Raw genomic sequence first — 17,730 nt, forward strand, 5'->3', positions numbered from 1 at the left:
GAATTAGAACTTGGCATGGGGGGGGGAATGAATAATTTTGAATTTGATCCACTTTATCAAACCCATTTATAATTTGTGCTTTTCTGTGTCCTAAGATCCTCCCCCACATATTCAAGGTTTAAAAATGGATTCTTCTTAAATCTTCCCATTGAGTTTCCTTTTTTTGAGTAGCTCATGATTTTCCTGACTGACTTTTTGGCTGTTGTGATCTTGGGGGTCAGGGGCCTTTCCTGACCAGGACAGTATCGGTTGCCCTTTTTGGCCATACACTTCTTACCGCCCTCTGGAAGGGCCACTCTGCGTGACAGTCATCTTGGTCTGCTCAAGGCTCCTTGGCCAGTGGCTAATGCAACTGAAGAGAATTTTCGCAGTTTGGGTGGATGAGAGACCTTGGCTGCCAGCTGGTTGGGTTCTGCTTAAAGCGCTTCCTGCTGGCAGATGGCACTTTTCTTAACTGTGTGTTCACTTGTCATGGTGTGTGTGGGGAGCAGGAGAGAGAGAGAGAGAGAGAGAGAGAGAGAGAGAGAGAGAGAGAGAGAGAGAGAGAGAGAGAGAGAGAGACAGAGAGAGAGACCAAGAGAGAGAGACCAAGAGACAGAGACAGATATGCCTAGAGGGAGAAGAGAGAGAGAGAAAAAGATCTTTTATTTTTTGGCTGCACCCAGTGCTCAGGGCTTACTCCTGGCTCTGGGTGCAGAGATCACTCTTGATGGGGCTTGGGGACCTTGTGGGATGGCAGGGATTGAATTCGGGTAGTCTGTGGCAAGCACCTTACCAGCTTTAGTATTTCTCTGGCCTGAGAGGGATTTGTTTGTTTGCTTTTGGGCCACATCCAAAACACAGGAGTTCCTCCTGGCTCTGTACTCATGAATTATTTCTGGCGGTACTCGGGGGACCATATGGGATGCTGGGAATCGAACCCAGATCAGCTGTGCTCAAGGCAAATGCTCTCCCAGCTCTGTTATCGCTCTGGCCTCCAGAGAATGATCTTTTTCTAAGGCCACGGGTCCCCTTAGACTAGAACTCTACCCTTTGACCTCACTTAACCTCAATGATCCTGAAAAGACCCATTTTAAAATACACTAATAGTTGGTTTAGAATTTGTAGTGGGGGAGGTAAAATTTAATGAGTTAACTTTGGCCTGTCCATCTGGTCTTGCAATAACTTGTAATATGTGGATCAAATTACTCCATACTTCTTTTCTTTTAAAGTGTTGAAATTTTTTCTTTCATTTTACGTATGAACTTTAGTTTCAGTGACCAAGTTCAACTAAAAATAGTGGATTGAATCACAGGGTCATATGAGAGTTCTTTGAAAATTAAAACGTCTGCTTTACTTAGTCATCATGAATTAGAGCCTCCCTCCCTCCCTCCCTCCCTCCCTCCCTCCCTCCCTCCCTCCCTCCCTCCCTCCCTCCCTCCCTTCCTTCCTTCCTTCCTTCCTTCCTTCCTTCCTTCCTTCCTTCCTTCCTTCCTTCCTTCCTTCCTTCCTTCCCTCCCCCTCCCTCCCTCCCTCTCTTCCTTCCTTCCTGACAGGCTCAGGGGACCATATGGGATGCTGGGGATCGAGCCTGAGTTAGCCATGTGCAGGGCAAACACGCGATCCACTGTGCTATCCCTCCAGCCCCCCTTTTCTTTCTTTTTTTTTTTTTTTTTGGGCCACACCCGGTGGTGCTCAGGGGTTACTCCTGGCTCTCTGCTCAGAAATAGCTCCTGGGGCCCGGAGAGATAGCACAGCGGCATTTGCCTTGCAAGCAGCCGATCCAGGACCAAAGGTGGTTGGTTCGAATTCCGGTGTCCCATAGGGTCCCCTGTGCCTGCCAGGAGCTATTTCTGAGCAGACAGCCAGGAGTAACCCCTGAGCACGGCTGGGTGTGACCCAAAAACCAAAAAAAAAAAAAAAAAAACCAACAAAAAAAAGAAATAGCTCCTGGCAGGCACGGGGGACCATATGGGACACCGGGATTTGAACCAACCACCTTTGGTCCTGGATCGGCTGCTTTGCAAGGCAAACCCCGCTGTGCTATCTCTCCGGGCCCACCAGCCCCGCTTTTCTACCCTTTCAATACATCTTAAGTCATCCCTCATCTAAGAGTCCAGTTCTATATAAAGCACAAGTTGGTAACTGCAGGCTTTGGGGCAGAGGAGAGGGTAATAAATACCTCTTAGAAGTGCCTTCTCCTTTGAGGAATGGGTAATAAGTCCCTCCTCTTAGTTCTCTCTGTGCCCAGAGCAGACAGTTGGTGATATTTGTGGGAGAGCTTTGGGACAGACACTTCCAGTGAAAGCAGATTGTGGGGGCTGGAGAGTGAAGACTGCTCAGTGGAGGGAGCAGTGAAAGAGACGCACACAGTTTGGCCTGAAGAGAAAACAAAAAAAGAAAAGGGATTCAGGTGTTGGAATGTTGCCTGTTGGTTTGTTTTTGCTCCACCCCCGGCTGTGCTCAGGGGTTACTCTTGGCAGGCCCTGCAGCCCATAATGCCTACCCATTGTGCTACCTCTCTGGCTCCATAATTACATTTTTGGCTCGTGATGTGGGGAAGAATGGTGGTCTCCTGTCCTTTGTTTGCCTTGCTCTGTCTAAAATAAATTTCCATTATGTGGAAGGAATTCAGTACCAGACCCCCACATCCCACATGGAAGCCCATTTCCGGAGAGGCTGGCAGCTGAGGACAGGCTGTGAATGCATGTGCTCCCACCTTGAGGGCAGAGCAGCAGAGAGACGCAGGGACTGGTATCCTGGTCTGTGGACACAGACGCTGCCCCAGTGGTTCATGTCAGACTCTTGGCTCAGCTGACCTGTATGCGGTTCACTCTCTTCTTCCCTCTGTGCTAAGCTTGGGGTTCTTGGGGCTCCTGGACATACAGATGGGACAATGTTCTGTCTCTCCTCTGCTGAGTTTTCAGGATGCAGCAATATCCCACGGGCAAAGTTTGTTTGCCACATTTTGTGGAGGCTGAGTGAGAAGGCCTCAGGTCAGGATTGTTTGCTGTGTCCCTTGGAGACAGAAGGAATGGAGAGTGTGCTCAGCCTTAGGGGAGGCCCAGGTCACCAGTGTGAGGCTGTGTGTAGTGGGGTGACCACATTTCTTGACGCTACTGTTGGCTAGAGTTTCATATGTTGCCAACACGATACATATGTTGTCAATATTATGACTAATGTTAATGTGACACTTTGATATGTTGTCAGGATGATAGGTTGCCTGTACAGCACAGTTGTCAATGAGTTTGGTCTATGACATTGACATGTTGTCAATCAATATGACATGACATGCTATCAGTATGTCACGCTATCAGTCTGATTGTTGCCAGTATGTCATGCTGTCAGTAGGACACTTTGAAATGTTAACATGGCATGTTGCCACATCAGCATGACATCGATTTAATGCTTGTCAATGATTATGCTCAATATGCCTTTGTCAACATGACACAGATGTGTCATCCCTGAGACCTCAAAGTCATGTCCAGTACCCTGTCTCAAACATCTTCTCCTACCTAGCCTGCCTCTATGGTAGGCACCTCCACATTTTCTCTTGTTTTTGTTTTTGGCCCATACCCATCGATGTTCAGGGGGTCACTCCTGGCTCTGTGCTCAGGAATCACTCCTAGTGGTGCTCAGAGAACCATGTGGGATGTCGAGGATTATACCTGGGCCATCCACATGCAAAACAAGCACCCTCCTCCCACTCTTGTATCAGTCTGCTACTGTTCTGGCCCCCTTTTTCCCTTTGTGGCATTGTGGTGTATTTATACCAATTTTTTTCTTTTTTTTTGCTTTTGGGACTACACCTGGCAGTGCTCAGGAGTTACTCCAGAGCTGATGGATGGAGTTACTCCATCATCGTTGGGTCCCTTGATCCCCACTGAAGACCAAACTTTTCATTCTTTTTTTTTTTTTTGGTTTTTGGGTCAGACCCGGCGGTGCTCAGGGGATACTCCTGGCTGTCTGCTCAGAAATAGATCCTGGAAGGCACGGGGGACCCTATGGGACACTGGGATTCGAACCAACCACCTTTGGTCCAGGAACAGCTGCTTGCAAGGCAAACGCCGCTGTGCTATCTCTCTGGGCCCCAAACTTTTTATTCTTATTTTGTTTGTTTGTTTTTGGGTCACACCCGGCAGCGCCCAGGGGTTACTCCTGGCTCTATGCTCAGAAATCGCTCCTGGCAGGCACTGGGGACCATATGGGATGCCAGGATTTGAACCAACCATCTTAGGTCCTGGATCGGCTGTTTGCAAGGCAAATGCCGCTGTGCTATCTCTCCGGCCCCGAACTTTTCATTCTTAATGTCAGGAGAGTCCAAAGGAGCAGCATTGCTGGGTGTCTGCAGTGAGGGGTTATTGGGGGTCTACTGGGAAGTGAGATGGAGGTGCAGGTGGAGAGTGTGGGCAAGACCTCCAGGGGCAAAAAAAAAAAAAAAAAAAAAAAAAGACCTCCAGTGGGGGAAGCAGCCTGGCGGTAAGAACAGGAAGGTCGGGGACCAGAAAAGGAATGTGTGTGGCCTGAGGGAAGCAGTAAGGAGGCCAAAGAGAGAAACAAACCCGCTGGTACTGACTTGTCAGGGGCCGATGGTCTGATTTTCATCTTAGAGATGTGGTGGCTTGTTGTCAGGGCAGGAAATATCATGTCTCAGAGTTTAAAGGCCACAGTGTGAACTGCTGGGTTTTCCTTCCTCTGTTCAAGGTGCCTCGTAGAAAAGGAACTTGGAGCTCATCCCTTTCAGCTTATCATCATGGCACCCATGTTTTATATCATGACAACACACATGACAAAAAATCCCACAACAACAAAGAGCTGGAGGCCAGAGCGATAGCACAGTAGGGATGGGGTTTGCCTTGAATGTGGCTGACCTGGGTTAGATCCCTGGCATCCCATATGGTCCCCAGAGCCCGCCAGGAATGATTTCTGAGCACAGAGCCAGGAGTAAGCCCAGTGTTTCCCCAGATGTGGCCTCAAAATAAAAAAACAAGCTTCTGGGGATCAGAGCAATAGTATAGCTTGTCTTGAACATGGTCGATTCAGGTTTGATCCCTAGTACCCCAGTTAGTCTCCCCAAACTGCCAAGACCGACCCCCCCCCAGTGCAAAGCCAGGAGTGAGCTTTGAGCAAAGCCAGATGTACCCACCTTCCTCCATCCTCAAAAAATTTCAGGGTTTGAGAGAAAGTTCAGAGATGAAAGGACTTGCTTGTCCTGACCCTGCTAAGTTCCCCAGCATTGCATACGGTCCACTGAAACTGGAGATGGTTCTCTGAGTGTGACTGAAAAAGACAAACCCTCAAAAAAAGCTTCACATGATAAAAGTTGCATCCCCCTTGATTTGCAAAAATAAAAAAGTACCCACTTTGTGCTGTGTGTGAATATGTGTGAGTCTCTGTGAGATATGTCTCTGTGTATGTCTGTGTGTACATGTGTGTTTGTATGAATCTGAGTGTTTGTATGAGTATGTGTTTCTGTGAGTACATGCATCATGTGTCTGTGTCTTCTGTGTCTGTTTCTCTCTGTGTGCACGTGTCTGTCTCTGTGTGTAATGTCTCTGTGTGTGCATACATCTATTTCTCTCTCTGTCTCTATGTATCTCTCTTTCTCTCTGTCTCTGTCTCTGTCTCTGTCTCTGTCTCTCTCTCTCTCTCTCTCTCTCTCTCTGTGCATATTCAGAAAAGGGATGAGAATGTGATCAGACTCAATGCCTGGGCATTGGGGACGGAGCTGGATTCTTGCTTGAGCTGTGGAGATGGACGCCGTGTCCATGGTCAGGAGGTTGAGCTGCAAAGGTTCCTCTCACTGGACACCAGCCTGCCCTCCCCAGCCAGGACTCTCAGGAACCTCTGTGAGAGAACAGGGGGAAAGGTCTTGCTGCATGGAGACATCTGTAGACTCAGCATCAGTATCCGGTATCCAGAAGGCCGGGCACCTCCCCTGCAGAAGGGGAGGGATGGAGGAAAGAGATGCCCGTTCGCTCTGTCCAGGCTGCGTGGTGTGAGGAGAGGGAAACAGACGACCCCTGATCTCCCTGCCATCCTCCTCTGCTCCCCCAGCTGCACCCCCACTCCCAGAGGGAAGGGTGCCTCCTGTTGGAGCTGTGTGGAACTGCAGTGAGCCAGGTGGTGGGCCAGAGAGGAGAGAAGACCCCAGCAAGGCAGGGATGGCTCAACTGTAGCTGTGTCATTGGGGGCTGGATTTAGGGTGCTGGCTCGTGGGCCATCCTGCCTCTATGGATGGCACTGCTGGGCCTCAGGGTCCGCTGGCTCCCAAGCACAGAGTCAGGTGGACCTGGGCACAGTCAGGATGGCAACGTCCCCACACCAGCCACAAAGTTTGGACTCTGTGTTTGGAGAGTCTGGGAATGGGAGGGGCTTCCCAAACTTGGGTTCCCACAGCCCCGTCTTCTTTCCAGTTCCACCTTGGCCAGTTCAGATGTGAGTTTCTACTCCACTTAGGGTGCCCTGCCCCCCTTTGTTCCAGGGAGCCTCCAGATCGAGGGACGGGACTTCCAAGAAAGGGAAGTCCGCACAATCCACTGAGATCCAACATTTTAGCGGGCAAACCTCAGGAAGGAACTGGCCACTCTGACAAAATTCAGATGGGGCAGAAAGATAAACAGAAATAAAGGGGATGTTTGGCAGCTGGGAGATTCCAGCCACGATAAGGAGCTTGGGTGCAGGGTGGAGGGGTGTGGCACAGTGGAGAAGGGCCAGGCTCAGGTTCCAATCTGGCACCACATGACCTCTGAGTGCAGGAGGAGCCTATAGAATTGCTGAATGTAGCGCCCCCCCCCAAAAAAAATCAACACAGAGCAAAATATTTAATAGAAGGTGCTGTTAAGCTGGGGTGATTGGTTTGTGCTTGAATTTTTTTTTACCCAGTTTGACTTTGAGGCCACCACTCAGGGGTTACTGCCTGCTCTTCGCTCAGGGATCACTCTGGCAACTCCAGGACACTATAGGATGCTGGGGGACCCAGATTTGCTGCATGCAAGGAAAGCGCCCTCCCTGCTGTACCATCAATCCAGCCCTAATGCTTGCACCTTTGGGGGGCGGGTGTCACACCTGGTAGTGCTCAGGGGTGACTCCTGGCTCTGTGCTCAGAAATCACTCCTGGAGGGCCAGAGAGATAGCACAGAGGTGGGACATTTGCTTTGCATGCAGCCAATCTGGGAGGGACCGGGTTTGATTCCTGGCACCCATATGGTCCCCCAGCCTGCCAGGGGCCATTTCTGAGTGCGAAGTCAGGAGTAACCCTGGGTGTGGCCCAACAACCAACCAACCAACCAACCAACCAACCAACCAACCAACCAATCAATCAATCAATAAAGCTTGTGTGTGTGTGTGTGTGTGTGTGTGTGTGTGTGTGTGGTTTTTGGGTCACACCCAGCAGTGCTCAGGGGCTACTCCTGGCTCTATGCACTCAGAAATTGCTCCTGGCAAGCTCGGGGGACCATATGGGATGCCAGGATTCGAACCACTATTCTTTCGCATGCAAGGCAAAGGCCCTACCCTTGATGCTATCTCTCTGGCCCCAATAAAGCTTTTTTTTTTTTTTTTTTTGGGGGGGGGGTCACACCCGGCAGCACTCAGGGGTTACTCCTGGCTCTATGCTGAGAAATCGCCCCTGGCAGGCACGGGGTCCATATGGGATGCAGGGATTGAACCACCGTCCCTCTGCATGAAAGGCAAATGCCTTACCTCCATGCTATCTCTTCGCACCCCCCCCCCCCTTTTTTTTTTTTTTTAAGAAATCACTCCTGGCAGGCTTGGAGGATCCTAGGGGATGGTGGTGATCAAACCTGGGTCAGTCGTGGGCAAGGTAAGGCAAACGCCTTACCTGTTATGCTATCGCTCTGGCCCCTCTCTTAGACTTACTTTGCATAAGCTGATAGTCTCCAGGTCAAGCCAGGTTGCACTGAACCACAGAACCGCATCTCTTTTTTTTTTTCTTTTCTTTTTTTTTTTTTTTTTTGGATTTTGATTTTTGGGCCACACCTGGCGGTGCTCAGTAGTTACTCCTGGCTGTCTGCTCAGAAATACCTCCTGGCAGGCACGGGGGACCATATGGGACACCGGTATTTGAACCAACCACCTTTGGTCCTGGATCGGCTGCTTGCAAGGCAAACGCCGCTGTGCTATCTCTCCGGGCCCAGAACCGCATCTCTTGGCTGTGCAATATTTCATTGCATAACCTGGGTGAGGCCTCTTCATCATTATCTGTGTTCCAGGTGTGTGTGTCGGGTGGTTTCAACATCTTGGCTCTTGTTCTAAGCACTGCACTGAACACAAGTGTCCATTTGTCATTTGCAAATGAATGTTTTTGTGTGTGGGAGTGTGGTAGATGCCAAGAAGTGGAATTGCTAGATCTTAGGGGAGCCATGTTCTAACTTTTTTGGGGGACCCACACCCAGCAGTGTTCAGGGGTTATTCCTATCTTTGCACTTAGGAATTATTTCCTGGTGGTGCTCTGTGGGACCTGATGAGACGTTGGGGATCGAACCCAGATCAGCCATGTGCAAGGCAAATACCTTCTCCACTGTACTAAAATGGCTTGTTTTGTTTTGGGGCCACACCTGGTGGTGCTCAGGGATTACTTCATGGCTCTATGCTCAGGAATCACTCTTGGTAGGCTTGGGGGACCCTATGGGATGCTGGGGATCAAACCTGGATCAACCGTGAGCAAGGCAAGTACTATGGTAACACTGCAGCCCCAATGGCTCTGGTTATTTATTTAATTTAATTAATTTTTTTATTTGAACACCTTGATTACATACATGATTGTGTTTGGGTTTCAGTCACGTAAAGAACATCACCCATCACCAGTGCAACATTCCCATCACCAATGTCCCAAATCTCCCTCCTCCCCACCCGACCCCCGCCTGTACTCTAAACAGGCTCTCCATTTCCCTCATACATTCTCAATATTAGGACAGTTCAAAATGTAGTTAGTTCTCTAACTAAACTCATCACTCTTTGTGGTGAGCTTCCTGAGGTGAGCTGGAACTTCCAGCTCTTTTCTCTTTTGTGTCTGAAAATTATTATTGCAAGAATGTCTTTCATTTTTCTTAAAACCCATAGATGAGTGAGACCATTCTGCGTTTCTCTCTCTCTCTGACTTATTTCACTCAGCATAATAGATTCCGTGTACATCCATGTATAGGAAAATTTCATGACGTCATCTCTCCTGACAGCTGCATAATATTCCATTGTGTATATGTACCACAGTTTCTTTAGCCATTCGTCTGTTGAAGGGTATCTTGGCTGTTTCCAGAGTCTTGCTATGGTAAATAGTGCTGCAATGAATATAGGTGTAAGGAAGGGTTTTTTGTATTGTATTTTTGTGTTCCTAGGGTATATTCCTAGGAGTGGTATAGCTGGATCGTATGGGAGCTCAATTTCCAGTTTTTGGAGGAATCTCCATATTGCTTTCCATAAAGGTTGAACTAGATGGCATTCCCACCAGCAGTGGATAAGAGTTCCTTTCTCTCCACATCCCCGCCAACACTGTTTATTCTCATTCTTTGTGATGTGTGCCATTCTCTGTGGTGTGAGGTGGTATCTCATTGTTGTTTTGATTTGCATCTCCCTGATGATTAGTGATGTGGAGCATTTTTTCATGTGTCTTTTGGCCATTTGTATTTCTTCTTTGTCAAAGTGTCTGTTCATTTCTTCTCCCCATTTTTTGATGGGATTAGATGTTTTTTTCTTGTAAAGTTCTGTCAGTGCCTTGTATATTTTGGAGATTAGCCCCTTATCTAATGGGTATTGGGTGAATAGTTTCTCCCACTCAGTGGGTGGCTCTTGTATCCTTTGAGGTACAGAAGCTTCTCAGCTTAATATATTCCCATCTGTTAATCTCTGCTTTCACTTGCTTGGAGAGTGCAGTTTCCTCCTTGAAGATGCCTGTAGTCTCAATGTCCTGGAGTGTTTTGCCTATGTGTTGTTCTATATATCTTATGGTTTTGGGTCTGATATCGAGGTCTTTAATCCATTTGGATTTTACCTTCGTACATGATGTTAGCTGGGGGTCTAAGTTCAATTTTTTGCAAGTGGCTATCCAGTTGTGCCAACACCACTTGTTGAAGAGGCTTTCCCTACTCCATTTAGGATTTCCTGCTACTTTATCAAAAATTAGGTGATTGTATGTCTGGGGAACATTTTTTGAGTATTCAAGCCTATTCCACTGATCTGAGGACCTGTCCTTATTCCAATACCATGCTGTTTTGATAACTATTGCTTTGTAGTAAAGTTTAAAGTTGGGGAAAGTAATTCCTCCCATATTCTTTTTCCCAATGATTGCTTTAGCTAATCTAGGGTGTTTATTGTTCCAAACGAATTTCAAAAGTGCCTGATCCACTTCTTTGAAGAATGTCATGGGTATCTTTAGAGGGATCACATTAAATCTGTATAATGCCTTGGGGAGTATTGCCATTTTGATGATGTTAATCCTGCCAATCCATGAGCAGGGTATGCGTTTTCATTTCCGTGTGTCCTCTCTTATTTCTTGGAGCAGAGTTTTTTTTTTTTTTTTTGGTTTTTGGTTTTTGGTTTTTGGGCCACACCCGGTGGTGCTCAGGAGTTACTCCTGGCTGTCTGCTCAGAAATAGCTCCTGGCAGGCACGGGCGACCATATGGGACACCGGGATTCGAACCAACCACCTTAGGTCCTGGATCGGCTGCTTGCAAGGCAAACACCGCTGTGCTATCTCTCCGGGCCCTTGGAGCAGAGTTTTATAGTTTTCTTTGTATAGGTCCTTCACATTTTTAGTCAAGTTGATTCCAAGATATTTGAGTTTGTGTGGCACTATTATGAATGGAGTTGTTTTCTTAATGTCTATTTCTTTCTTATTACTATTGGTGTATAGAAAGGCCATTGATTTTTGTGTGTTAATTTTGTAGCCTGCCACCTTGCTATATGAGTCTATTGTTTCTAGAAGCTTTTTGGTAGAGTCTTTAGGGTTTTCTAAGTAGAGTATCATGTCATCTGCAAACAGTGAGAGCTTGATTTCTTTCTTTCTTATCTGGATTCACTTGATATCTTTTTCTTGCCTAATCACTATAGCAAGTACTTCCAGTGCTATGTTGAATAGGAGTGGTGAGAGAGGACAGTCTTGTCTTGTGCCAGAATTTAGAGGGAAGGCTTTTAGTTTTTCTCCATTGAGGATAATATTTGCCACTGGCTTGTGGTAGATGGCCTTAACTATATTGAGAAAGGTTCCTTCCATTCCCATCTTGCTGAGAGTTTTGATCAAGAATGGGTGTTGGACCTTATCAAATGCTTTCTCTGCATCTATTGATATGATCATGTGGTTTTTATTTTTCTTGTTGTTGATGTTGTGTATTATGTTGATAGATTTACGGATGTTAAACCAGCCTTGCATTCCTGGGATGAAACCTACTTGATCGTAGTGGATGATCTTCTTAATGAGGCATGGAATCCTATTTGCCAGGATTTTGTTGAGGATCTTTGCATCTGCATTCATCAGCGATATTGGTCTGTAATTTTTTTTTTTGTAGCATCTCTGTCTGGTTTAGGTATCAGGGTGATGTTGGCTTCATAAAAGCTATTTGGAAGTGTTTCTGTTTGTTCAATTTCATGAAAGAGTCTTGCCAGGATTGGTAGTAGTTCCTCTTGGAAAGTTTGAAAGAATTCATTAGTGAATCCATCTGGGCCTGGGCTTTTGCTTTTGGGCAGACATTTGATTACCGTTTTAATTTCATCAATGGTGATGGGGGTGTTTAGATATGCTACATCCTCTTCCTTCAACCGTGGAAGATTATAAGAGTCCAAGAATTTATCCATTTCTTCCAGGTTCTCATTTTTAGTGGCGTAGAATTTCTCAAAGTAGTTTCTGATTACCCTTTGAATCTCTGTCATATCAGTAGTGACCTCTCCTTTTTCATTCCTAATACGAGTTATCAAGTTTCTCTCTCTCTCTCTTTCTTTGTTAGTTTTGTCAGTGGTCTATCAATCTTGTTTATTTTTTCAAAGAACCAACTTCTGCTTTCGTTGATCTTTCAGATTGATTTTTGGGTTTTCACTTCGTTGATTTCTGCTCTCAGCTTTGTTATTTTCTTCTGTCTCCCTATTTTTGGGTCCTTTTGTTGAGCACTTTCTAGTTCTATTAGCTGTGTCATTAAGCTACCCAGGTAAGCTCCTTCTTCCTTCCTGATGTGTGCTTGCAAAGCTATAAATTTTCCTCTCAGTACTGCTTTTGCTGTGTCCCATAAGTTCTGATAGTTTGTGTCTTTATTGTCATTTGTTTCCAGGAACCTTTTGATTTCCTCCTTGATTTCATCTCGGACCCACTGGTTATTGAGTATGAGGCTGTTTAACTTCCAGGTGTTAAAGTGTTTCTTCTGAGTCCCTTTGGAATTCACATATAATTTCAGAGTCTTGTGGTCAGCGAAGGTAGTCTGCAAAATTTCTATACGCTTGATATTATGGAGGTATGTTTTATGTGCTAGCATGTAGTCTATCCTGGAGAATGTCCCATGTACATTGGAAAAGAATGTGTATCCAGGTTTCTGGGGATGGAATGTCATATATATATATATATATATATATATATATATATATATATATATATATATATATATATATATCCACTAGGCCTCTTTCTTTCATTTCTCTCCTCAGGTCTAGTATATTCTTGTTGGGTTTCAGTCTAGTTGACCTATCCAGTGTTGAGACAAAGCTGTGTTGAGGCCCCCCACAATTATTGTGTTGTTATTGATATTATTTTTCAGATTTGTCAACAGTTGTATTAAATATTTTGCTGGCCCCTCATTTGGTGCATATATGTTTAGGAGAGTTATTTCTTCCTGTTCTACATACCCCTTGATTAATATAAAATGTCCATCTTTGTCCCTTACAACCTTCCTGAGTATAAAGTTTGCATTATCTGATATTAGTATGGCCACTCCAGCTTTTTTATGGGTGTTGTTTGCTCGAATAATTTTTCTCTAGCCTTTTATTTTGAGTCTATGTTTGTTCTGACTATTCAGGTGCATTTCTTGTAGGCAGCAGAAGGTTGGATTGAGTTTTTTGATCCATTTAGCCACTCTGTGTCTCTTAACTGGTGCATTTAGTCCATTGATGTTGAGAGAAAGAATTGTCCTGGGATTTAATGCCAACTTTATATCGAAATTTGGTGTGTCTTTTGGTTAGTCTTGTCTTAAATTAGGTCTTTCAGTTTTTCTCTTAAGACTGGTTTTGAGTCTGTAAAGTTTCTGAGCTGTTTTTTGTCTGTGAAACCATGTATTCTTCCGTCAAACCGGAAAGTGAGTTTTGCTGGGTACAGTATTCTAGGTGAAGCATTCATTTCATTCTTGTCACAATATCCCACCACTGCCTTCTGGCATTGAGTGTTTCTGGTGACAGGTCTGCTGTAAATCTCAAAGATGATTGCTTGAATGTAATTTCCCCTTTTGATCTTGCTGTTTTCAGAATTCTGTCTCTATCTGTGGGATTTGTCATTGTGACTAGGATGTGTCTTGGGTAGTTTTTCTGGGGTCTCTTTCGGTTGGTACTCTTCGAGCATGCAGGATTTAATCACATATATTCTTTAGCTCTGGAAGTTTCTCTTTAATGATGTTCTTGACCGTTGATTCTTCCTGGAAATTTTCTTCCTGGGTCTCTGGGACTCCAATGATTCTTAAGTTGTTTCTGTTGATCTTATCATAGACTTCTATTTTTATCTGTTCCCATTCTTTGACTAATTTTTCCATTGTCTGTTCATTTGCTTTAAGTTTTTTTTTCCAATCTCTCCTGCTGTATGGAATTGTTATGTATCTCATCTTCCACAGCACCAAGTCTATTCTCAGCTTCTGATATCCTGTTCCAGAGCTTATCCGTTTTGTCATTCACTTTGTTTACTGATTTTTTCAGGCCTGTTAGTTGACATGTTATTTCAGTTTGGAGTTTTGTGATTTCTGTCTTCATATTTTCTTGGTTCTTATTAGTGTTCTGTTCAACTCAATCCATGGTTTCTTTGAGTTCGTTGAGTATCTTCCATATTGCTAGTCTAAAGTCCTTATCTGAGAGGTTGATTAGTTGGTTGGTCATTATCTGGTCATCAGAATTGTCATCTTCATTCTCTATGTCTGATGCTGGCCTGCGTTGTTTCCCCATTGTCACACTTGTATTGTGGGTTTTTCTACGTGTTGTGGTGGTATTCATTGGCTATATGATGCAGGCAGCACACTCCTCTGGCTCCGCCCTTTCTGGATGGGCCGACTTGCCTCTAAGGGAGGGGAATCCTCCATGGATGAAGCCTCATACAGGATCAAATCTTAGGCCCGAGCACGCAGCAGAGAAGACAGTCCAGGGAGAAATGCTTGCTTCTGTGATCCAGCAGAGTTCTTAGTGTGATTTTTTCTTCTTGTTGCGATGGTGTTCTTTTCTTAGAAAGAGCGCACGGCCGCGTAGCGAAGTGGAGCCAAAGTGCTCTGCTGGAGCCTCTTTTCGACCCACTCCCAAGAGGTTCACGCAACAGGATAGTAGACAGACACACACAGGCAGCACTCACAGTTTTTCACAGTCAGGCCCCACTGGGCAGGCGTAGTTTTCACTCGCTCGCTGGGCAGCTTCAGAATGCAGTATTTTTTGGGTTCACTTCCCAGGACTCTGAGGAGAGCTTCAAGAATTCAGGAAAGACAGAGAAGCACAGGACAGGGCTCCCTTCAGGTCCTCAGTTTCCTCAGAAGAAACACAGCAGGGCGGAGACTCTGCAGGTAGAGCAATCAACACTCTGCCTGGCAACCCCCACAGCCAGCCATTTCTTACTCACTCACTCGCTCGCTGGGTAGCTTCAGAATCTTATTTTTTGTTTTGGTCACAGTTGGCAGCACTCTGGGGCTATTTCTGGCTCTACACTCAGAAATCGCCCCCTGAAGCTGGGGGACCATATGGGATGCCGGGATTAGAGCCACCGTCCTACTGCATGCAAGGCAAACACCCTACTGCTGTGCTATCTCTCCGAGGGCCCCTGGTTCTGCTTTTTTTGAGAGTCTCCATACAGTTTTGCACAGGGCTGATCCAGACGGTTTCCCACAACTCTACACGAGGGCAGAGAGACCTGTTGCTTGGCTTTGAACTTTATTTCAGTGGCCTCACCCATGCACACTCCCCGAGGGCTGGTCCTCTCCCTCACTTGCCCTGGCCAATGGCTCAATACTCAGCAGGACAGCAAAATTTGTTCTGCTCTGAATGGGACGCTTCTCCTTCTCAGTAATGCTCTGGAATCTGCGTCAGGGATTGGTTCCAGTGAAGTCTCTGGGCTCCTGGAAGTGAAGCGGTGCTGGTGACTCATCCTCTGCCCGGTACATGGTACGCCGTGAGATCTCTGTTCTGTCACTCTTAGCGTTTCTCCTCAGTCCTGCTCAGAGCTTCCATCCAAGATCTCTGTGGCAGCCACTGGTTTCTGTGCAGCTGCATGTGGTCTACTGAGGCTGAGTCTGCAGTGGGCTTCCTCCTCGACCGGTGCTGTGGGACTCCACGATCCATCCTAGGACTGTGAGAACTGGGGCTTGTTGGCACATATCCTGGCTCTCTGAACCCTGTACGCCCTCGTTCTTGGAAACTGGTGCCCGATTTCTGTGCTACCTCACCCACATGCCCACAGAATGTCTCTCCTCGGATCAGACCCCAGTGATGAGCAGGTTTGGCAATGGGAGCCTTTTTGCCCCCCCCCCCCCCTTTTATTTTTTGCGCAACACCCGGTGACGCTCAGGGGTTACGCCTGGATATGTGCTCAGAAATCATTCCTGGCTTGGGGGACCATATGGAAAACAGGGGGAGCAAACCATGGTCCTTCCTAGGCTAGCTCAGGGAAGGCAGGTACCTTACCCCTTGCGCCATTGATCCAGTCCCTTTATTATCCCCTTTTGAGGGGCCTTTTAGTGTGGGGTGTGTCCAGAAACCAGTTGACTGGGTCCTAGCACACACACATAAGTACAGAGTAAAAGACTAAGCCCCAAAGTGCTCACGCTGATTGGGTGGGTGCCAATTGGTAAGACAGAGACTCAGTTGTCACAGTCTAGTAGGGTTTCAAACTCGTGGCCCATGGGCCACAAACGGCCCTCCGTACATTTTGTGGCCCTACACTAGAAGATTCTTTTTTTTTGTTTTTTTTTTTGTTTTAGTTGTTTGGGTCACACCCCCCAAAGTTCAATGTTACTACTGACTTTGCACTCAAGGATCACCCAGACTTGGCCTCCTGCGGCCCCCAGGTAAATTGAGTTTGAGACCCCTGGCCCTGTTTTGGTTTGCTGGACTTTGGGGGCTGCTGGCATGTGCCCTGCTCTAAGTGGCATCTCCCTGCTGCCGAGGATGCCTGTTTTTGCTGTGTGGTCTTTGCCCTTGGTTCTCTGTTTTTTTTCATAACATACTTAGACACAGTTCATTTTTATTTTTAACTCATGGGGGTTTCTGGTACTTATTCATTCATAGGAGTTATTTTAAAATGTTTCTGCTAAATAGGTCTTAGTCAAAGGTCCCAGGGATTGGCTTTGGTTTCTATTTTGACTCTTGGTGGCATATCCGGTAGATGGGGTGCCACACCCTGCCATGCTCAGGAGCTATTCCTGGTTCTGTTTTCAGCTAGGGATTGGCTGTGTGGCTGCATGCAAGGTAAGTGCTTTACCTCTGTTCTATCTCTCCATTCCTTAGCAGTATCTTTTATATGTTATTTGTACCTCTTTACTGAAATTCTTTTGGGTGTTCTGTTTTAAAATGATTAGTCCAAGATGAGAAAGATTATGTTCTAGAAACCTCATCCATCCACCCATCCATCCATCATCCACCCACCCATCCACCTATCCACCCACCCATCCATCTCATCTATTCACCTATCTATTCATCAATCCATCCATCTATTCTTTCATTTATCTAGCCATCCATTTACCCATTATATATTCATCCATCTATCCATCTTTGCATCCATATAATCATCAATTCATCTATTCATCCATCTATCTATCCATTCATGTATTCATCCATTTATCATGTATGTTTATACATCTATGTACCCATCATATATAGTAATCTATCAGTCACAGTTATCTTTGCGTCACTGATGGATCTATTGTTTCTATCATTTAACCACCTCTGTGTACCTACCTACTTACATATCTACCTGTCTCTTATCTGTCCTTTCATCTACGTACCACATATTCTCTCTCTCTCTCTCTCTCTCTCTCTCTCTCTCTCTCAGTTGTCCTAGAAAACATGGTCATATGCATATGGAAACAGACAAGTCCTAGGATCTGCAGTGAACCAACTGGAGAGCCAGGGGAGGGGACATTGTCATTCCAGCCTCAAAACTGCCAAACTTGGGGCCCAGGATTTTCATATAATCTGAAAGCAGAGGAGAAAATGCACAGCATCAAGTAGATGAACAGGATGAGCTCCCTTACCTGGATGTTATGGGGACATGTGGTTGTAGGCCAGCTCTGCTCTACACTTCTGTAGGTGGGAATGGGACTGTCCTTCCTTTACAGTTGCTAACATACGGGAGCAGCCTTATATGCCTGCCTGCTGGCGATGCTGGGTAAAATCGGTTCCTTTTCTTTCTGCCACTTTCTTTTTCTTTTCTTTTCTATTTTGGGGGGGGGGGTTTGGCCACACCTGATGGTGCTCAGGGGTTACTCCTGGCTATCTGCTCAGAACTCCTGGCAGGCACGGGGGACCATATAGGATGCTGGGATTCGAACCAACCGCCTTAGGTTCTGGGTCGGCTGCTT

The sequence above is a fragment of the Suncus etruscus genome, chromosome 13 (genome assembly GCF_024139225.1).
Source record: "Suncus etruscus isolate mSunEtr1 chromosome 13, mSunEtr1.pri.cur, whole genome shotgun sequence".
NCBI lineage: Eukaryota > Metazoa > Chordata > Mammalia > Eulipotyphla > Soricidae > Suncus > Suncus etruscus.